Source organism: Cricetulus griseus, chromosome X (genome assembly GCF_003668045.3).
Source record: "Cricetulus griseus strain 17A/GY chromosome X, alternate assembly CriGri-PICRH-1.0, whole genome shotgun sequence".
NCBI classification, from domain to species: Eukaryota; Metazoa; Chordata; class Mammalia; order Rodentia; family Cricetidae; genus Cricetulus; species Cricetulus griseus.
Genome location: NC_048604.1, coordinates 37849267 through 37872983, shown reverse-complemented (window position 1 = coordinate 37872983; position 23717 = coordinate 37849267). Strand labels below are relative to the sequence as shown.

The following is a 23717-nucleotide window of genomic DNA, read 5'->3' as shown; positions in this document are numbered from 1 at the left end:
TTTGAGGCTGGAATGTTCCCTAGGCAAATAAGGTGTGGTTAGGACCAGAAATGGCAGTTAAGGAGGCATTTGCCTCAAGAATATAAAGGGAATGAAATGAAAGTAGAATAATATTCTAGGGACAGAAATATTTAGGGGCAGAAGGATGGTTGAGCAAAGCAAAAGCCATATTGGAAGTGGAAAGACACCCAGAGAAGTAGTGTGATACCCAAGAGTGGCAGGAGTTTCAGGAAAGGGACTGGTCTTCTGCCAAGCAATGCTGAGACTGGAGGCCCAGAGAGGCTCAAGAAAAGGCTTGTCCTCTGTTGCCAACCACTCCACCCACCTCTAAATATTTACCCTATAAATGTTAATGTGTGAAGACCTTTGTGTGTGTGGCCCTTTATGGCAGTTGGTAAACAGAGAGCCTTGGGAATGAGTCCATCAGTAGGCGAATGGTAAATCAGGTCAGTGAATATTGTGTGGCTTTAAAAGGAGGCTTCTGTGACTGCTTTGAAAGCTGTTCATTATTAAATGAAAAGAAACAGTAGCAGAACAATATGTATGATAGAAAAACCCTTTACAAGTGTATTTTTTATGAGCACACCCTAAAATGTCTGGAAGAACATATACCAAGGAGTGCTTATTCCTGAGTGGCTGGGGGAAGGGACACACTCTAAACTGTTTTTAACTGCCATCCTATAGTGTGTGAATTTGCTGTACGCACAGATTTTTTTAAACAGTAAATATTTTAGGAAAAATATTTAGGCTTATGGGTGTAGCTCAGTGGTAGAACACTTGCCTAGCATGTGTTGGGCCCTGGACTCTGTCACTAGCAAAACAAAATAACTAGAATAACAAGGGCACATGCAAACTATTTAAAGGAGTGAAGGATGCTGGGGTGTAGCTCAGTGGTGGAACACATGTTTTGAATGCATAAAGACATTTTGGGTTCTATCACTAAGGTCTAAAAAAAAAACAAATAGGAATAAAGAAAGCAGGTGATTGGTAGCTTGAGGGAGTGGTTATCATAAAAGATTCAGTGGAGAAAAGATTTGGCAACTGAGAAAACATCATGTTTATGGCAGGCTGTGCCCCAGGTGCCTTGCTGCCTGGGTGATGCAAGGGGTGGTGGCAGTGGAGAGATTACTGCCCAAACCAAGCAGTTACTCGGGGTCAGGAAGTTTAGCTGAGAGGAGAGGAGCTTAGTAGAAGAGTAGATAAGTGCCCTAGAGGCAAGCAGGGACTGATTAAGACAATTTAAAAAGTAAATGTGTGTCTGTGTGTGAGAGAGAGACAGACAGACGTATAGACCGACCCACCCACAAAGAGACAGGTAGGTATACACACAGACCCCCTACTCCCCCTCACAGAGACAGACTGACTGACTGACTTGGTGCTCTGAGGTATACAGATAGCAGACAGACTGACTGACTTGGTTCTCTGAGGTATACAGACAGACTGACTGACTTGGTTCTCTGAGGTATACAGGGACCCTGGAGCACTGACTACTGTGTGGAGATGTCAGCAGGAAACAGAATTTGAGAAGGGATACATGAAATACCAATTTTAAGAGTATAGAAGCTTCCAGAAAATGAAGAGCTCTCAGGACAGTTGAGTGTCTGACATATATAACAATGTGATATAGGCTGTAGGAGCTAATAACCTTTTGTGACTAAGCTAAGTCCCCCAGGACTGGGAGTGCAGCTCAGTGGTAGAGTCCTTGCCTGGCATGGACAAATTCTGTCTCTGGCTTGGAGAGCTGTGTGCTAAGGGACTGGACTGGAATGCTGGTGCCTCTTCTAGTCCTCAGAGCCACTTGATGGACCTGACACTAATTTGGGGTCTAGGAACTGAAAAGGAGAGGGTGGAAGACAGGATTGTCAACATCAGGTGCACTTCTCAGTCAACTGAGGTCGAATTGAATAAGAAAACACATCTATGCCTGCTCTTGTACCTCCTCTCCTCTCCTCTCCCCTCCTCTCCTCTCCCCTCCTCTCCTCTCCTCTCCTCTCCTCCTCTCCTCTCCTCTCCTCTCCCCTCCCCTCTCCCCTCCCCCTCCCCTCCCCTCCCCTCCTCTCCTCTCTCTCCTCTCTCCTCTCCTCTCCTCTCCTCTCCTCTCCTCTCCTCTCCCTCCTCTCCTCTCCCTCCCTCCTCCTCTCCCTCCCTCCCCTCCCCTCCTCTCCTCTCCTCTCCCCTCCCTTCCCCCTCTCCCTTCCCCTCCCCCTCTCCTCTCCCCTCCCCCCTCTCCCCTCCTCTCCTCCCCTCCCCCCTCCCCTCCCCTCTATGTAGCTCTGGCTATCCTGGAACTCACCATGAAGAGTAGTCTGGCTTCAAATTCACCATGTAGAGTAGTCTGGCTTCAAATTCACAGAGATCTGCCTCTCCGTGACCCCAAAGTGCTAGGAAAGTGTGTGCCACCTTGTCTGGCTTTCTTCCCTGTTCTTAAATATATCGGGCTGGATATGGGCATCTTTTAAAGCCTCCTCTTATGGTTCCAGTCAGCCGACAGGATTAGAAATCCATCACTACTTAAAAAAAAAAAAAAAAAAAACGACTGGGTTAAATATTCAGAGCCTAAACTGAGACATGTGTGCCTATGTGTTGAATATTATCTCAACACAGGTGTTTCCTCCTCTGCATTTCCAAAGCCTTTGGGCTCTACTGTTAGTGTAAATGGTTCGTCTCATTGCATGCTAGTGAGGTCAGGCCTATGATGTGCAATTCAGGAGCTCTTCCATAATAGTCATTGCCTTTGTGGGGCCTCGAAGTAAAGTTACATTAACTGACTCACCCTGAATCATATAACTTGTAGGAAGGGAGAAGTACCCAGCACTCAGGCCCAGATCGGCTTCGTACTGGGTAAAAGAGCAGAATTTGTGCTACCCAGCTGTTCAATCACTGTCACATAATGTGACAAGGAACTTTGTTTTCTTGTGCAATGCTTCTTTGTGCTAAAAGCCCAGGGGTGGTAAAATCTGCCATATTTAAAAAGTCTGGTGGGAGAGAGGTTTGAGGAGATCTGTTTGGCATGCAAAAAGCTTCTTATATGCTAAGTACTGTGTGCTGAATCTACATGATTTAACAGTTATTAAGCAATTACTCTGGGCCTAGCATGGGAGGTGGGAGAAACCACGGTACATGCTTCTGCCTTCAGGGAATTTATTGTCAAGGCTCATTTGTAGTCAGATTACTGCATTTTTAGGTGGCAGGTTCGTATTGAATTCTGGTCCAGAAAATGGGAGAGGTAGGAGGGAGCTGAGTTCCTGTAGTTCATGACCTTTGTTTTACAGATGGTAAAAAAAAAAAAAAAAAAAAAAAGCTTGGAGGGGTAGCTACTTGCCCAAGGCCACACCACTTGGGAGTAGCAGAGTCATGACTGGTTTGTCATGCCATCACCCTTTGAGGTTATATGATACTCTGTCTCATGTGAAGGATGAGTGAACCTAATGTCCCATATTAAAAGTTTAATGAGAATTCCATTTTGTGCTTTATTCCTCCAGGCGTCCTTGTGGTTTGGGGGAGGGAGAGAGGGTCTGAAATTTCTCTCTCTCTGTGTGTGTGTGTGTGTGTGTGTGTCGGGCACATGTTTGGTTTTTAACAGTTTTATGTATGTATATAGTGAAAGTCCCTTTCATCTTTCATTTTCCTTAATCATGCCTGTCCCTTTCCTACTAAAACCCGTCTTCTTCCCAATATGTCCCTCACCTACTTTCCTGGCTTTCTGTGTGTGACCCACTGAGTTTAATTAGGGCTCCTTGCATGTGGGTGAGAGGTTATTTACTGGAGCATATGCAAGTCTCAGAGGTTACATCACTGAAGAAAATGGCACCACCTCCCTAGGCAGCCATCTCTGCCTTCCCCCCACCTTTTTTTTTTTTTTTTTGAGACAGGGCTTCTCTGCATAACAGCCCAGATTGGCGACTGGCCTCGAACTCAGAGACCTGCCTTTCTCTGCTTTCCTAGTGCTTGGCTTAAAGGGGTGTGCCACCACTGCCCGGCTAACCATCTCCTTTCTTAAGACCTTGCCCAGAATCCAGGGTGGTGGCGGCACACATCTTTAATCCCAGCACTAGGAAAGCAGAGACAGGCGGATCTCTGTGAGTTCAAGGCCAGCCTAGTCTACAAGAGCTAATTCCAGGACAGCCAGAACTGTTACATAGAGAAATCCTGTCTCAAAGAAAACAAAAATGACCTTGCCCAGAAGAGGCTAGCTAGCACTGCCTTACCAAAGACTAAGCATGGCTGCTTTCTCCATAATAGAGTAGACTCTTGTTTCCTAGAGTCCTTTTCTGTTGCTTCTAAGACCCTTACCCAGCCCTGGCGTGTTTCTGATCCCCCTGCCCCCAATTGCTCTATATTTCCCTTTTATCAAAAGTACCTTGGAGACTGAGAATGAATGCAATGGTGCAGGTCAGAATCTTCAGCAGGCTTTTTTTTTTCTTTTGAGGTCCTTATTTCTTGTTGGTCCTAAGTTCAGAAGTTCAGACCCAAGTTTGGGGTTTTCTTGGAATAGGCTAATGTAATCTGAAGTGGAAATGGTAGAGTTGAACTTCCGAGTTGTCTTCTCACAAAGATTGCTGAGGATTCAGTAATAGTCCCAATTAACGTTTGTTGATTAATGTCATCCTCCAGGCATAGATATAAATCAGCATTTCCAGGTGATATACAGAACAGTAAAATTCATATTGGTTAAATAGTGTGTCTGAAGTCACTCAGCTAGAAAGTGGCCAAGCTGGTATGGATATTCGACATCTGTTTGATTCCAAAGCTAGTGTGGTTAAATAGAAGTTGACTAGTTCATATGTATAATTTTTGGCAACAGAAGTAATTTAGATTTCAGAGGTTTTCAGAGTTTTGATTCCTTGCATAAGCTTTACCACCAGATCATGTAAGCACGCAAAAAGGTTTGGATTTTGGATTTTTTGGGGGGGGTTTGCTTTTTGGGTTAAGGTTGGTCTATATATGCTAAAGTAATAGAACCTACCATTAAAGGACCTTCACAGTTATATTTTTGTATCTGTGATGAGCCTGTTGATAATTTTCTGTAAGCTTTTTTAGAGAACTGGTCAGAAGGCATCTGTTCTATACTGGGGGCACCAACTGTTTAAGGAGACCTTCCCATCCATCACCTGCCATGTCACGTAAGTCACCTCCCTTCCTTGAGACTCAGTTTCTGCATCTGTGGGAGAGTTGGAGCAGGCAGTATTGACACAGCTTTTCAGTAAATACGTGATGATGTCTGTGCATTTCTGGATTTTTAGTAGAATGGAGAAACTGAACAGGATGGGGGACCAAATGTGTCAGAAATGTACAAATGGGGAAGAATTTGATGGTGCACTCTGGATGGGTCAGTTATCATCACATGGCTTCAGCATGCTCAGCCAGTTAGACATCGCTTTTGTTTTCCTGTGGGATTTTATACCAAAATGGAGTTTCTTTGCTGTTAGTCCCATGTCAGAAAGTGTTTTCTTAAATTGACTGTTGTTATTTAATTTCAGGGCTGTGGTCTCTAAAGATATTTATAAACATCAAATAAAGGCTGAAAGTTAACAGGGGACGTAAATATGTATGAGATACTCCTATTTTATTGCTCTATGTTCGAATTACAAGAATATGTGTTCTGTTTTGCAAGAGAGCTGTGCTTCCAGAAGAGAACAGTCTAGACAATGGGTCATGTACATGTTTATTATCTCCTTGCAAACCTTTAAGAGTTAAGTAGCTATATAACTAGTTCTAGTATAATCTTCTTTTTACATTTCTATTTTCTCTTAAATATCACTAAGGGTAATAATCTGTGAGACCCCTCACTCCATTTAGAATGGTAGTTTTGATTCGTTTTTTTTTCTCATTTGAGAAAGGGTCTCATAACACAGGATAGCCTTGAACTTGTTGAATAGCCAAGGATGGCAGTGAACTCCCAGTCCTCCTTGCCGCCACCTCTCAAGTGCTGGGATTGCAGGCACGTTCCAGGTTTATTGTGGTAATCGGGGTAAAATTCAGTGCTTCCTGTGTGTTAGGCAAGAACTCCAAAAACTAAGTTTCATCCCTAGTCCTAAAGCTTTGATGTAAAGAAAAATGTTATGGGGTGGGTATGGGGGTATGTTCTTATGCCCATAAGTCTTTTTTTTAATAGAGAAATTGAACTTCATAGAAACTTAGGATATGTATAACAAATGGCTGGTTTAGGAGCTGTCAGCCCATTGTGGTAGGGAGGGTGGGCTCTTCTCTCCTCCCTTGCTGCCTCTTGCACATCTTCAGTCTTTCTCTGTCTCCCCAGCTCCCAAATAATGACATGGAGATGTCTTAATTATGCAAGCTTGACCTATAGCTTAGGTTTGTTCCTAACTAGCTCTTATAACTTAAACGAACCAATTTCTATTAATCCACGTGGCTCATACTTTTACCTCTCCTCCTGCATGTCCTGCTTCCTATGTGTCAGGCTGGTGACTCCCCCTTTCTTCTTCCCAGAGTTCTCCTGTGTAGAAGTCCCACCTATACCTCCTGCCTAGCTAGTGGTCATTTAGCTTTCTATTAAACTAACCACAGTACATAGATTTACACAGTGTAATCAAATATCTTGCAACACTCAGGGTCTTTTTGTAGGGTCACATGGTTTAGGTGTTGTCAGGAGAGGGAATGACATCCCCTACCTGGGGACCAGGCATGGAAGCCCAAACAGGTGGTTTCCAGTGTGTGTGTGTGTGTGTGTGTGTGTGTGTGTGTGTGTGTGTGTGTGTGTGTGTGTCTATACATGAGTGGAGGCATTGAATGCCCTGGAGCTAGAGGAACAGTTGGTTGTGAACCTCCAGACATGGGTGCAAGGAATCAAATTTGGGTCTTCTGGAAGAGCAGTACACACTCTTACTGGCTTGCATCTGTCTTTGCCACCTAAGAGTTGATATTTTATTTCTAGAGCCCCGAGGACACTATGTGATATGTAGAAAGTATTAAAAATATATCACAGCCCCTGCTTACAGAGTCAGTAACATCACCTTCCTTCTAAAAACCCAAGGACAGCTCCTGGCTTTTGTCTAAATGGGGCTGAGATATCCCTTTTCTTTGGATAATGAAGGGTATCTACCAGGAAGTCTGGATTTCAGCTTCACGGGAAGCTTGAAGTTGTTGACTTTTACTGCCAGTTAAAGAGCTGGTAAGATTAGGGCAGATATCTCCAGGGAGAGGGTGTGTTCTTCTGCTAATTACTCTGTAGACAGCAGGGTGTGTGGGTAATGAGCTGTATGCTGGGTGTGGGAACTCAGTGCCCACCCTTTGGGAAAACATTGGCAAGTTTCACTGGCTCTTGTGACAGGTAGCTCTCTGACTCATCCCTGGAGATGTTTTGGAGTCCAATAGAGCTCTGGGTACTAGGCCTATTAGCTGCTTCTTCACAGTCATCATAAGCTCCATTTAGTTATCTCTTACTTTGTGCTGGGCACTCTTCTAAGTACTTCCTAACTCATCTAATACTCATAATAGTTCTTAAAGAGAATTAGCTTGTCCAGAGTCATGTAACTAATGGGTTAGAACTTGAATTAGAAAACAGTTGATCTGGCCGGGCGGTGGTGGCACTGGCCTTTAATCCCAGCACTCGGGAGGCAGAGGCAGGAGGATCTCTGTGAGTTCGAGACCAGCCTTGTCTACAAGAGCTAGTTCCAAAACCAAAAAAAAAAGAAGAAAAAGAAAAAGAAAAAAAGAAAAAAGAAAGAAAGAAAAAGGAAACAGTTGATCTGGACCCAGAGCCTATGGGGAATAACCAGAAACTTATTTCCTTTTTCCTTTTAACTGGCATATAATTTTGTTAGTTGCTGGTGTCTAGAAATGTGACTGATTTTTCTTCATGATTCTAGCTATAAACCTTGCTAAGTACTTTTAAGTTAATGATAATTAATTTACTTGGGGATTCTTCTGAGTAATCATACATAATTGACAAATGAGACACCTGTGGCTTAATTTGTAGCTAGTTTGTATTTTTATGTTTCCTGTTCCTTTAGATTTATTTATTTTAATTTATGTGTATGAATATCTTGCCTGCATATATATGTGGGCACCATGTGCATACCTGTTGGATCCCCCCTGGAACTGGGGTTACAGGTACTTGTGAGCTGCCATGTGGGTGCTGGAAACTGAACCTTCATCCTCTTCAAGAGCAGCAAGTGCTGCTAGCCATTGAGTCCTCCATCTCTCCAGCCCCCTTACTATTTCCCTTTGCTGTCTTACTGTTCTGCCAGTGTTCAGTAGCAGTCACAGCAGTTCATTTGCATCAAAGGCTATGCTTTGAGTGTTGTGCCACGCCATGCGGTGTCATTGTAGATTTGTTCAACGACACCCATTACATTCTAGTAGGTCCTTTTGTTCTCGACTTTGCTAAGATTTTTTTTTTGAAAAAGCATCATGAAGGGATGTTCGCTTTTACAGACATTTTTAAAATTGAGACGATCATATCGCTCTTGTTTTTAGTCTTTAAAAGTAGTGGATTACATTGATTGATTGTCTAATGTTAAACTGACTTTGCATTCCTGGAATCAAGTCACCTTGTTTATGATGTATTATCTTCTTTTTTATTCCTGGATCTGGCTTGCTAATGTTTTGGTGGTTTGATAGCTGTGCTCCTAAGTGAATCTGGGTCCAGTTTTCTTTTGTCATCTTGTTTCCCTCAGGTTTGCTACTAGTTTCATATAATGGGTGGGGTAAGTGTTTCTTCCTTTTCTAAATTGGCCAATAATTTGCATGGGGTACGAGATCTTGATTTTTTAATTAGAATTTTATAGAAATTGCTTAGTCTATCAACCACTGGAAAAGCTGTTAAGGTTTACTGTCACAAGGGTAGATTTATCTGTTTCTTCTTTTAGTCAATTTTACTATAGTTATGTGAAGACTATATTATTAGGTTTAATAAGTTATTATTAATGTTTTTTGTCATATCCATTTGTCACATATTTCATATAGGCATCTTACAGCAACTTGGTCTGTAGAAGATCAATAAGGGTGGCATGTTGAAAACAGAAGCATCCTTCTACTTGGGCTGGGTAAATTGGATTTTGAGCCCCAGGGGAAAAACACGTTTAAAGTCAACATTCCACATTTTCAGCTAAAGATTTTAGTAAATTTTAAAATTTGGCACTGCCAGGCAGAATTAACCCTCTCATATCCTCCAAGTGTCTGAGGCTTTTATCAGCATTCAGACATCATTAAAAGCCCCACACTTCTGGGTTTGGGCATGGCGCTGGGGGCCAGAGCTTTGTTATTCATTGCCTTTAATGACTTTTGAGTGTGAGACAGGCTTCTGACCCATAGGCTTCTTCCTATTACTTGTCTTTTCTTTGGGACTTGACCCAAATTTGTGACTTTCCCTCTTCCTTTTAGATTTGGGGCTATAATTATGTGACAGGTGCGAGGTGTGGGAAAATTGCGATCAAAGTTACGTTGGTGTTCTCAATAATCTCTTCTGTGCACTCTGCTGAGAAAGAAAAACTACAGTCTGTAGAGGACAAGTGTTCACAAGGACCAAGCAACAGAAATGATAGCAACTACTGTCTCTTTTTATTAGATTTTTGAACAGAATCAGACTATGTGAGGTGGGAAGTCACACTGAGAGGCAAATTGCATTTGGGCACATCCGGGCAGGAATGGAAGTTTTCAGCTTCAGCTCTTGAGCCTACATGGTGCTGTGAAATCCTATTTTCAGGCTCTGTTAGGGCAGCTCCAGGTTCTGATTACATTTCCCAAATAAGCTCTCGCTGGTCATCTTCCTTTCCATGCAGAGAATTTTCGAGAAGCAAGAGCAGGTGAGGCAGTGTCATTTTGTGTCAGCACAATGATTCTCCCCTTCGGGCCTCTTGGTTTTTATAAAGTAAACCTTTATTTAGTTTTGATTACAAAAACAAAATGATCATAAATAAAAATAGAATATGGATAAAAGAAAAGAGTTGCTCCTAGAGATCTATTTTTCCCCATCGTTTCTGAAGGCTTTGGCGAATGTCACTTTTCATTTCTCATAAAAGTGTTAGCATGAGCTGAAAACCATCCAGTTTGATAGAGGGTGGAGGTCGCAGGTACAACAGACCACAGCACATGAAATAAAGATCAGAGATAGAAGGAACAGCAGTTCAAAACAACAATTAATCATGCATATGCATTTTTAATGTTTATTTATTTATTTGATATGTGGGAGTGTTTTTTGTCATATATGTTTGTGCACCATGTATGTGCCTGGTGTCCTTGGAAGCCATCAGAGGGCATCAGGTCCCCCAGAATTGGAGTTACAGATGATTGTGATTCACCATGTAGGTGCTGGCAATCGAACCCAGGCCTATTGGAAGAGCAGCAATGCTCTTAACTACTGAGTCAGCTCTCCAGCCCCATGCGTATGTATTTTTTAAATCAGTGGATAATCTTTAAGGCAGAGATGAAAGTTGAAGGGGGTATACACTCTGATGCAGCTATCTTTGTATGTGCTGGGGGTGGGTGGCCAAGAGGTATGGTTCATATTATATCACTTTTGTGGGGCTGCGTGGTAAACTGTAACATGTACCACACATACAAGATTACCATTAACACTGGTGCTGACTGGCACATGATCTCTTGTTTGTCTGATCTCATCACTGGACCATTGCATAAGGCATTGACAAAATGATATCCTATGACTCTGTTGTTGCTGTAATTCCAGCAGCTTATTTATTTAATGCCCTCATTACCTTATTATATACCACATCAAAAGGGCAGAAGATCAGAACTCAGCCTCAGGAAAGAAAGGACAGAACAGGTGTCACTTTCTCTATGATTCATACAGATAAAGAGCTGATGGTGGTGCAGTGTGTAGCAGAAGCATTATGGGTAGCACCTTGCCCTGCTTTGAATACAGAAAAGTAAGTGGACAGTGCTCTATAAACTGTGTGAGCTGGGTAATACTGCCATGATGGTTGTCATCATGACTTCCAACATTGGCTATCCCCCAGTGACTTTGCTGTGATATGCTTGCAGGCAGTTCCTGAGAGGTCCTGTAAGCCCCTTTCCTGTACAGGTGCCAGGAAGTGGCATAGAAGTACTGTCTCCTTACAATTGTAAAAGCCAGGCAGCTAAATTTAATAAGACATTTGTCAAGAAGATGGAAGATAATGACCAATTTTTGGTAGACAGATAGTTGCTGCTGAAACAAAGCATGTATTGAACTATTTTGGAGTAGGAAGAAGCATTGCTATGACAACAAATTACTTATATTTGATTTAGAAGGAGAGCAGTGCAGCTAAATGGTTCAGAAAGCTCATGAGAACAATTGTTGGTATGGGTCTGTGTTAAAATATAAAATGTTAAGTATGATCTGTTAAATAATTGAGCATCTTGGTGTATTCCCTATCTTTTCTCTTTTCAATAAAGTACAGTATAAATAAAATTAAATGGAAAAAAGTGAGCAGATTTACATGCAAATTGCTTCACGTTTTAAGATGTCCCAAATGAAATGCATGGCATTAATCTGGTGAAATACAGAAAATGGTGTCGATCATTTTGCCAGTGATTAATGATTGCACACACACACACACACACACACACACGCACGCACGCACGCACGCACGCACGCACGCACGCACACACACACACACGCGTGCGTGAGAGAGAGAGAGAGAGAGAGAGAGAGAGAGAGAGAGAGAGAGACAGTGTGTGTGTGAGAGAGAATGGTGGTGTGTTTATCTGAAAGGAAAACTACTCTTTAGATTGTTTCTATCCTTTGCTGTGTTCATGGCTGAGAGGAACAGTAAACAGTGATTGGAGTCAGCTGCTTGTGTGTATCTGGGCAAGTGGATTTAAGGCAGGAGGTTTAGGCATGGCAGATCTAGGGGAAAGGACGCCTGTGAATATGGAGGCTTTGGCCTATAGGCAACACTTAGCATTTCCTAAGAGTGAAACTAATCATTTGAGGGGGAGCTCCTTTGCTGGGGACAGGTCTCAGTCTTTGAGACTGGGTTCTGAACGTGTGTAGATCTTGGAGCTCCTTTGGGGCTCTTGAGACGGGAGTTTCAACTACATTTTTTTGCGCTCTCCTTTCTGCCTCTCGCCTCACTTTGTGTCAGCTCCCTGCTTTCCCATTGCACTTCTAGGTTGTAAAGTAGGAAAGAGGAAAAAGCTTGGAAGTGAACAATTTAACTCCAGGAAGCCTAAGCTTTAAACTGCCTCTCCAGTCAGAGCTCATGAATTCACATATCCTTTCCCATTCTTTGGAGGGGGAAATTCCACTGGTCCTTGCTACAGGGACAGTAACATGCCAAACCTTAGGCTAACCTCCTATAAATGAGGAGTGGCCCCGGGTCACAGCTGTTGATGAATCATAGACTTTGATGGATACACCATTTAAACTCTGTCTTCCTAAATGACAGGTTTAGTGTTTTATTGGCTGGGATCATGTCCTATCATGCCCCACCTTCTTCAGAAATGTCTACTGCTCTCAGGTGTTTATCTGAAATTGTGACCCTGTTCCATAAAGGCCATCACAAATTGGGAATACACCTTTTTGACAAATACTACGACATTCATTGTTATAGAGAATTTGGAAAACAGAGATTTGCAGCCTTTTCCTGTAATGGGCTTTAGTAATGAACATTACAAAAATTTGTGGGTCAGGTCACAACTACTCAGCACCGTTACTGGAGAGCAGAAGCAGTCACAGGTAATGACAATATGTAAATGAGTATATCTGTGGCTGTGCTCCAACCACACATTATATCAGCGAACCAGATTTGATTTGCAGAGTGTACTGTTGCAGTTCCTAGAATACAAAATCCAAAGTAATTTTGATTTCACCACTGAGATTTGAACATTCTTCTGTCCCTATGTACACATTATTTTACACTGTTGTAACTATACTGTATCTTCTCAACTTTGACCCCACTTTGGCGATTATTACATTGTCTATTTTGAAAATGTATGACAATTGATTCATACTAGATCATATAACTAGATCACTATGTATCTGATCATTTCCCCCTTATTCTTTGTAGTTATAAAGGCCTTTACAGAAAAGTTCTTGCTGTATAAATCTTTGTGTTTCAGATGACTTCTTAGGTCGTTTTCCATGAAACAGAGTTACTGAGTCCGAGGGCGTGAATGCTAAGCTGCTGCTCAGTGCTGTGTTGACCCAGGTACTGGCCATTGACATTTCCACAGAAAAGAGGACAGAGCCCATTCCACCTTCCCCTTGTCAACACCAGCTATTCTCAGTAAAGCAAGCTCTTAAAAAAATGCTGTCTAGATGAATCTAGAATTCCTTGATTATTGGGGTGATTATTGAAAGGATTTTAAATAATTATTACTTTTCATAGTTTCTTTGGTTTATTTTTCCCAGAAGGTGCATTGACCCTAACTTAATTCTCTTTCTCCTTGTTTTTTTTTTTTTAACATGGCCATTCTTCTGGCTCCTATGTCAGTTTCATTTGTCCTTTAATTCCCATTCCAGCTCTGAATTGAGCTTCAGTCAGTGCAGCCTCCCTCAGTTCCTCCCACTCGATAGGATCTCTCGGCTTTTGAACTCTAGCACAGTGTGTGTCTCTCTGGGCACTTATCTCTTTCTGCCTCCTTTTGTTTTTATTTGTGTACTGACATTCCCAGGGCAGGGACTGGGCCATTGTTTGCTTTGTATGGACCCCCCAGAGCTTAACAGAGGTCATAGTATGCAATGGACAGACTAGTTAGTCTCTTAGTACTTTGTTGAAAGGATTCAAAGGTCTTGCTACTTGTTCCTTTTTTATATGCCACATTGTAACTCTTTGCAAGCTTTACAGAACTCTTTGGGATTACTGATAGGAACTTGGCTGATGACTTAAAGTGGCCTGTTTTCTAGATTCTGGTTACTCTTTTTCTATGAAGTCTGGATTATCAAGTTTAACAAGCAATGTAAAAAATAATTTTTTAGTATACCAGAGAGTGCTGTTCAGTCACATATAGAGATTTGCACCAGAATTTTCTGTATTTTTTTAAGACAGGGTCTCAGGCTGGCATCTGAACTCACAGAGATCTGCCTGCCTCTGCTGGGATTAAAGGCATGCACCATCACACCCTGAGGTGACAGGTTTTTTTTTTTGAGAGTTTAAAAGCTTTATTAGAAGATTAAACAGCTGGGTTCATGTCAGTTTAAGGAAAAATACAATGTAAAAATAAAAGGGAAGAATATATTTCTGGAGAAGAATAATTGAATATTTTCAATTAAGATGAGATTAATTTGATATTCAACATACTTATATCAACATAAATCCTGCTATTCACATAAAGGTTTTGTTATGAGCACACATTTTTTTTTCAACTGAAAATTGTTTTAATAGGCAAAGATAACATATCTGTAGTTCCTTTTTTTTCCATCAAGAGAGATGCCAAAAATCTAGAGTTTCCCATTGACCTGACAAGTCAGTCCTTTTTTTCAATTAGCACACACACACACACACACACACACACACACACACACCAATAATGGCAATATGTTATGCATCAATAGCAGCAACAGCTCTTCCAGGTTCTGCAGTCATTTGAACAAAATTGTGGAGACATTCAGCACACTCCATTTAAAAAAAAAAACAAAAAAAAAACCAAACAAACAACAACAAAGTATAAAACAAAATCCCAGAAAACAGCACAGTTCTGTTACTCTTGTGGTACTTGGCACCATTTTTTTTTTTGAATTAGCTTCTCAGTCATCATCTGGGAGGAAACCATTCTGAGCAACATCATTAAAAACAGCTCTGATAAAGCATGGTCACTACTATGTATCATAAAGCAGGTCCACATATGAGTGAGTACATATCATGTTTGTCTTTTTGTGGTTGGGTTACCTCGCTCAGAATGGTTTTTTGTCAGTTTTATACAGTAAGGTGGCTACTAGTCACATGTGGCTATTTCATAAGTGGTTCCTGCAACTGATGTTTTAATTTTTTTCTTCGTTTAATTTAGTTGAAGACACTTTAAGAATAGCCACAGGTAGCTTGTAGTTGTTATAGTGGACAGTGCAAGATTATGCAGAACATTTATTATTCTTACTTTTTATGTCCAATGGAAGTTGAGTTTTTTTTTTTTTTGAGACAAAGTCTCATATACTCTATGCTTACCTTGATTTCACTATGTAGTCAAGGATAACCTTAATTGTGATCATTTTTCCTGTACCTCCCAAGTGCTGGGAATATAGGCCTGAGTCAGAAGCACACCTGATTTATGAAGTAGTTTGCAACTAATCAAAATCCTTGTGTCCTTGTGTATGTACACGAGGCAAGCAACAAGCTATATCCTAATCCAGGAGCTGAGTATTTACAGAAACTCATAGTTATACTGAAATTGTGACAGTCTAGAATTTTTAGCTCAGATCTAGGAAGAAAGAGAAAAGAAGACATTGGTTTTGCCTCGAAATAGAAAATGATTGCATTGGATCTACGATGAGAAAAGGGAGATGGTGCCAAACGAGTAGAGGCAGAGAATACCATGAGGTAGGATTTGAACTTGGTATTGTCAGTAACGGGGGTCCATTAAAGATTCTAAGAAAGATTCGTAATAGATGAGAAAGGTGTTGCAAGATCATCTTGGCCAGGCACAGGCAAGCTTTTTGGGTAGAATGTGCCTTATTGGCTCTTCTATTGGAAAAGGAGTGATTCATAGACTCCCGTCAAAACGAGCCTTATTAGAAAACACAAACTGTTTGTTTTCCTATTCACTTCCCGTCATTGTGTGTTTTCCTGCAGCTCATGTACACAGCAGCCCAGACTGCTGAGGTCTGGCAGTTGAGTGGCAGGGGGTGACTGCCTCTGTGGAAGGAGGTAGCGTCCTCTCCTCTGCTTGCCACAAGAATTGCCCTTAGTAACCTTGGCGCCTTGAAAGAAACCATCTGGGCACCCACACATGCTTTTCCCATTTGTCTGCTTTCTTTGACAGTTACTCTTTGGCAAGTATTTTCAAATCCCATTTCCATTAGTATGCTACTGGAGGCGGGGCCTTCAACTTTTAGCACCCACCTTGCCTCAACTAGGACTACAGGCATGCACTACCACAGCAGTTCTAATTTCATTTCTCAACCTTTAATGAGGTCAGACATTTATGTTTTTTTCCCCTTCTACCTACTGTTTCCTGCCCTCACCCTTTCTACTACGTTACTTGTATTTCCATAGTTGTGTCATGACTTCAACATATGAGCTTAATAATTAACTGCTATTATCCTAAAGATCTCTGGGCTCCCTTGCTACTCAGGGTGCTCTCCCCTCCTCACCCCCACTTCCTGTACCTCAGTGTGCCTGCTAACCCGGCCCAGCCACTGTCATTTCTGCTCTCCTTGTCCTCAGCACTTCCAGGCCCACTTTGACTCAGGGAGGTTGTCTAGTCTGGGGACAAGTTGTTTCTTGGGAAACAGTTAAACCAGACCTGGAAAACTTCAGAAACCGTTGAACTAGAGGAGGCTAAATCTCCCGTGTTAGCATACCACCCTATGGTTAAGTGCTCATGGTGGTTGTTCGGTGCCTGAGAGAAAAGGAAACCTTTTATGGGTCCTATCTTCCTTCCTGCTCTGGAGAGAGCTGCAACATCTAGGAGAAGCACCTCATTTTTTTTGCATAGTGAAACAGCTTTCTTAGTGAGGCCTCTTTAGAGGAAACAGCAAAGTTCTGGATTGAATTGCATGGGGGTGGGGTAGGAAGAAAGGTGAAAACCAAAAATGGGACAAAACACTAATTTCCAGAGGGCAGGAGGAGGTAGAGTGCTTGCCTGGTATGCAAGGAGCTCTGGGTGTGTTTGATTCCTACCACTATGTACAAATGGCATACTGACTGGTGCCTGCAACCTCAGCAGTTAGGAGGTAGAGATGGGAAGATCAGAAATCCAAGGTCATCTTTGACTGCATAATGAATTCTAGGCCAGTCTGGGTTGCATAAGAACCAGTATAAAACAACAACAACAACAAAAATGAATTTGGAATTTCACACCTGTGATGTTTAGCAAAATCGAGTGTATTTGTGTGGTTTCTCTGCTGATCATGGAAGTGGTATAGTTTAAGGGTTAGAAGAGTAGTTTTTTTTTTTTTTATAAAGATGGAGTCTCAGTAGGTAGCCCAGTCTAGCTTTCAACCAGAGGTCTTTAGGTCCGGATTATAGCTATGTGCCAACATGCCTAGTTGCTGCTTACTTCTGCTGGTTGTTGCTGAATTCTGATAGGTACTAGAATCAGGTGCTAATGAATTAAAGTTTTTGGCTTTGTCTCTTGTTAGTCGTTTTGAACTTGGACACGTTTCTGTACTTCTTCAAACCTCACTTTACGTGTTATAAAGTGGGGATAATAATGCCTGCCTTGCATGGTTTTTATAAGAGGGTTTCCTGGGGCAGTCCTGAGGAGCTAGCCTCACACATGCATGCTAGTAATCTTCTTGGAGCTTTATCCCCAGCCCTGTTTTATATGTATGGACATAGGGTCTCACTAAGTTGGCCAGGCTCCCCTTGAACTTGTACTGTAGTCATTGCAAGGTCCTGAACTTGTAGTCCTCCCACCCTAGCCTCCAGGATAGCTGAGATTAGAGACCTGTACAACCAGGCCTGGCTTATAAGGATTCTTTTTAATTACTGCATTTACTTATTTACCTTCTCTTTTGGTTATAAAATATATTTTGATTATAGATACATACAGGGCAGATTCTACTGCTGGACTTTGCAGAGCAGTAAAGTGGCCTCTGCTTTCTGCAGAAGATGGTGTGGAACAGGGTACCTTGTTTTTGAGTCAGGGAAATCTTCAGTTCCTTATATGGGGTTTCACAGTCCCCTACACTGGAAAGCTGGCCTGGCTTGAAGAGAGAAGTTTTCCTGCTGTTACTCTCTCTCTCTCTCTCTCTCTCTCTCTCTCTCTCTCTCTCTCTCTCTCTCTCTCTCTCATTTTTTGAGGCAGGGTTTCTCTGTGTAGCTTTTTAGACCAGGCTGGCCTCAAACTCACATATTTGCCTGCCTCTACCTCCGGGGTGCTGGGACTAAAGGCATGCACCACTACCGCCAGGCTTCCTGCTGCTCTCTTAATGCTCAGAAATAACAGCAATAATCAATTAATTCCATATCCTGTATCACAACACTACATAGCCTTCCTTTAGCACAGAGGTTCTCAACTAATGGGGTTTGAAAGACCCTTTCACAGGGGTCACCTAAGACTGTCAGAAAACACAGATATTTACATTACGATTCATAATGGTAGCAAAGTTAAAGTTATGAAGGAGTAACAACAATAATTTTTTGGTTGGAGGGGGGTTCACCACAAGGTGAGGAACTGTATTAAAGGGTCACAGCAGTAGGAAGGTTGAGAACCACGGCTTTATCAGGTTTGGGTTGAGGAGACCTAGTGACTGGATTGTGGTTTCCTGTCCTAGTTGAGTAGAACTTCTGAGGGTGCAGTGTATGGATATGGGAGGAGATGGATGGTCCAGAGAGGGAGGGTTTTGCAGCACTGACGTGGGAATGTGTGAGCCCAAGAGAGCTACCCTAATGGGGACTTCAGAATCGAGAGATGAGATCTCCATGAGGTATAGTCCTAGAGAGCACATAAAAAATCCAGAGGTATAGTCCTCGATAGCAAATAAAATGCTGTGAAGGCTTCCTTCCAAGAGCTGAACTCTGAGGTTCTCCCCCTCAGCTATACTCATTTCCATTGTAAGAATAAGAAGAAACGTAACTCCTGAAAGATTGTGATACAGTCTCCATCCTAAGTCCTACTTTAAGGTTAAGAGAGGCAGCTGGCAGAGAGTAAGGAATTCATTCTGGGGAGAATCTCTCAGGCATGCTCCCTAGTCATAGTGAGCTGTGGCCTTTGAATTCTTAGTGATTAGATGTTTTTATATATTGGGTATGCTTCAGGCAGATCACATTTTTCCCTCCAGGCTACAACCTCCTTTTAGTGGAGTGACTGAATATGTTCCTATTCTACTTACGTATCCAGGGAAATGGAATCAGTGTCACAGTCCCCCTTCATCTATGTCCCTAGTGACTAAAGCCTCAGATTGGTTGCAGCAACTCTACTAGTTCGGCTAGCAGCTTTTTCTCTGTAGTGTATTTTTAATGTTTATTTTTATTGTTTTGTGTGTATGGTTGCTTTGCCTGTGTTTATGTCTGTGCACCATGTGCTCCCCAATGCCAGAAGAGGATGAGAGAGTCTCTGAAACTGGAGTTACACATGGTTGTAGCCCATGAAAAGAGCAGTGAGTATAAACACCAAGCCATCCTTGCATCTTAAACAAGTGTGTACAGAGTCACTTTTCATGATGACACCATGTATGATCACTGGTTCTTAAACAGCAAGAACGGAATGAGTTCTTGCAGTGGGTCCTTCTCCTGGCCTTCACCTTTCAACTATGCCTGTATTTCTCTCTGGAGTTACTTGCTGCTTGATCTCAACTCCTGAGGCTGAGCAGCAACTAAGCCTTTTGCCTCTCAGGCTCAGGCACACAATTCACAATGAGTGATTTGGGACCTTAACTTTCTGCCAGTGCTGTTAGACTCCCAGAATATTAATGAACCACTATACAGTGTAGAATAAGACTAAACACTCACTGGGTTATGATGGTGGGTATTGAAGACGCAGAGAGAGGCATGGGGATCGAACATTTAAGGCCAGCCTGGTAGAATGCTTGGCTAGCCAAAGCAGCAAACAACTCAACCTAACACCATCTTGCAGTGTTTGAAATCCCCACCGTTATAATTAAAAGGAAAAACTATATTGCCGGGTGTTGGTGGTGCACGCCTTTAATCCCAGCACTTGGGAGGCGGAGGCATGTGGATCTCTGTGAGTTTGAGACCAGCCTGGTCTACAAGAGCTAGTTCCAGGACAGCCTCCAAAAGCCACAGAGAAAACCTGTCTCGAAAAACCAAAACAAACAAACAAACAAAAAACTGTGTTTATGTCTGTGCACCATGTGCTCCCCAATGCCAAAAAAAGGAAAAAAAGAAAGGATGAGTTGAGAAGTCTCAAGACAGGGTAGTAACTTGGATACATTACACATGGTTGTTGAAAAGAGCAGTGAGTATAAACACGATGAAGCCTTCCTCATTACCTGAATGCTGGAATCTTAAACAAATTGTGTAAGCTAGCATGATCTACAAGTAGATTTTCTTGGTTGGTTCTGATATCTCTGCAGTGTTTCTTTGCCCTGGGAAGTTGTCACTAGTAAAGCTCCTATTGAGTCTCTTGGATGTGGCATTTGTTGTTCTGACACCAGGGAATTGATGGAAGAAAAGGTTATCTGGGGGAAGGGTTAACCAGGAGGTAGTAGAAGTATGGACAGCTATTATTAGGTGGCTGTCAACAGTAGCGTGCTTTACTCTCTGGCAATGTAACCCTCCTGGGAATGAAATAATCCAAGAATGATAAGCTCTCAACACTGCACTGTTCTTGTTAACATTGAACACTGACCTCACATGGCATCTGGTGGAACTTAGTGGGATGATCATAGGGTGTAATTGGACTAAGTGCTTGAAAGACGCAGATCAGCATTTGTCTGTCTTACGCTCTTCTGCCTTCCTTCCCTCCCTTGGGGGAGCTGGTAGCTGATGTTTGCCCCTGGATTCCACTTGTATCAATGATTCTGTTAGTAGTATTAGAGGCTTCGCTAATATGCATGAAGGAGACTTAGTTTCCAGGCTTGTGTGAAATGCTAGCTTTTACTTTTTCTTAAGAAGGTAAGATTTAGAGCTGGAAGGTGTGGCTCAGTGATTGAATGCTTGCCTAGTGTGCATGTTGTTCTGGGTTCCACTCCAAAAACAACAACAACAACACAAACACACACACAGAGCAAACAACTCAACCTAACACCATCTTGCAGTGTTTGAAATCCCCACCGTTATAATTAAAAGGAAAAACTATATTGCCGGGTGTTGGTGGTGCACGCCTTTAATCCCAGCACTTGGGAGGCGGAGGCATGTGGATCTGAGTTTGAGACCAGCCTGGTCTACAAGGAGTTCCAGGACAGCCTCCAAAACACAGAGAAAACCTGTCTCGAAAAACCAAAACAAACAAACAAACAAAAAACTATAGAACTGAAAGGGATTAAAGATAGCATTTTCCCTGAGAAACACACCGTATTGTAAAGAGAATTTGAGCAAGTCAGAAATGGCAAAAATAGTAAGTCCTGTATCCCATCTGCCACGGATAATCAAAACAGCTAGTGCTTATTTTGTTAGGGCTTTGAGTTCAGACAAGATCCACGCCCCTTCCTCTCCTACCATTGGCTTGAGCCAACAGCAGTCAGGTTCCAATTGGGGCTCACATGAGTGTGCTGACGACATTGAAGGTATTGCAGGGGAGAGTGGAAAAACACAAGAAGACGCTTGAAAGTTCTCTCCAGCTTAGTCCTGATGCTCTGAGCTGCGAGGCCCTGGTCCTGGTACAACAGCGTGTGAATGAACCAGGCAGGGTTCCTGACTGTTCATTTATCACCTCACAGCTCCCCACCAACAGGGGGCCTTCTTTATCTCATTTAACCTCTCAGTTGAGGAAGATTTGACTTTCATATATTCCTCTTGGAAGCCAAGTCTTGATTATTCATGTATTAGAGAAAATCATCAACGTGAATTATAGAAGACCTGGCCTATGTTGGCGTCTCTGTCCTGTCACAGTGACAATGAGCCTGGGAAATAGAAATAGAAATGGAAACATCTAGCAAGAGGTAAGAGGCTGGGACAAATTGGGTGGGGGAGGGCATGCAACTTAGTATTTTAAGTATTCTTAAGTATTTAAGTTTTCTTTTTTGTTTCTTTTGAAACGCTCCCTGTTTAAGTTCTTTTTCTGGTATCTAATAGGAGACAGCATGGACATCTGGCTCTTAGCAACTGTTCTCAGTTCAGGATTCGCGACTTGGCTGGTTAAAATACCCACAGTGGTGCTTGTCAGCCCTTGACTCTGGTTTCACAGTCTCACAGGGTGCTTGTTAAATATGCTAATTCTTGGGTGCTGCTGCTGACCTGCAGAGTCCAGATCCTAGTGAGAAGGAAGGGCTGGAGGCTGGTCTAGGAATACAGCATACATTTATTTATTTATTTAGCTTTTAAAAGGAAGATTTATTTGACAAGGTTCACTTAGTGCAATACACCTAAAAGGAAATTACAATACAATGAAAGACTTAAATCAAGGCCTCAGAATTTCATACAAACACCAAGACCAAAAATCCTAAAGTAATGGTATTGTGTCTCAAAATTTCTCCATCAACTTTATTTATTTATTTTTGAAAAAAGAATTTCACTCTTCAGCCCTCACCTTGGCCTGACATGCATCCTTCAGCTTGTTACAAGTCACTTGCTTCAGCCTCCTGAGTGCCAGGATGGCAGGCACACGTCACTGTGCTTGGCTATGAATATGTATTTGAATCCACTCTTCTCCAGGTGATAATTATGCACACTTGCTTTTGAGAAGAACCACTGTGCAATCACCTGAGGAGGACTGGGGCAGGGGTGGTTCTGGGCAATGAAGCATAAGACCTCTGTGTCTTGGGAGTGGAGAGAAAAGAACAAAAACAAACAAAAACCTGGCATTTTAGGTGCCAGAGGGGATAGCTGAGGGATCTTTAATGAAAGGAAAGGCAAGACAATAGCAAAGCTTCTGGGCAAGATCAGATGGTACATGGCACTTTCATCTCTCCTTAATTAATGATTGGATAATTGGAAGTTGATGGGGCAAAGGCACAGGAAAACTGGAAGTTAAAGGAATTGGTTGTTGTCCATGTTACCTTTGAAAGTTATAGTGTCCTCATCTCTGTTTTGGTGTTGACTTTATTTAGAGTGAAAGCAGCCCATTACCGCTAACATATTTGGGGGGACAGTTATGGTAATTCAAATATAGAGTAGGTACTACATAATGCCATTTAGTGGTTATGTATTAAAATCCCATAAATCAACACGAGGGTATAGTGTTCTTTCTTTCTTTCTTCCTTCCTTCCTTCCTTCCTTCCTTCCTTCCTTCCTTCCTTCCTTCCTTCCTTCCTTCCTTTCTTCTTGTTTTTTTTCTTTTTCAAGGCAGGGTTTTGCTGTGTAACAGCTCTGACTGTCTTGGAATTCAGTTTTTAGACCAGGCTGGCCTCGAACTCAGATCTGCCTGCCTCTGCATCCCTGCTTGTCTCTGCCTTCAGAGCATTGAGATTAAAGGCCTGTGCTACTACACCAGGCTTCAGTCTTTTTTTCAATGCCGTCTTTGTGGAGCAAAGCAAGGTCCTGTATTTCATTGCTTTCCAGACATTCTCCAACAACTGTTGAATGGATTTGTTTCCAGAAGCTTCTTTTGGAAGCCTGTTTAGAATTCAGATTGCACTTTCCCATGGACACGATATTTTTCTGGTGGGTCAGGTTCCCAGAGCAGCCTATTTAATGTGGAGCATAGTCCAAGGACAGACCTCCTGCACCTAACCAAAAGCCCTAAATGTGTTTTTTAATGGGGAAAAGCGCCAGCATTCGGCCCTGTGATCTTAGGCACATGCCCCAGCTTCACTTTTAGCAGTATCATAGGACTTTGTTGGTGGAAGGAACAATTCCAACTCTTTCACATGGCCTCTTAGGCTTTATGTGACCTGGCAGCTGCTCACCTCTCCAGTATCTTGTCTTACCATTTCCTTGGCATTGCTTTGTGTCTAGGCAAAAAGACTACTTTGTACTCTCTGAGTGTGTTTTTATAACTTCGGGACCATTAAGTTAAGCTTTTATCTACTGTCTTTTCTCTTCCCGGAACCTCTCCTTTCCTGCCCTCTAAAGAGTGTCAGTGCTTCAGGCTTT

At 42.2% G+C, this 23717-nt stretch overlaps 1 protein-coding gene across 6 annotated transcripts in view; it reads left to right on the top strand.

The window, feature by feature from the left end:
- Tmem164 (transmembrane protein 164) overlaps positions 1-23717 on the top strand; it is a 165917-nt gene that overhangs the window by 20977 nt on the left and 121223 nt on the right. The gene's annotated exons all lie outside the window — the stretch shown is intronic.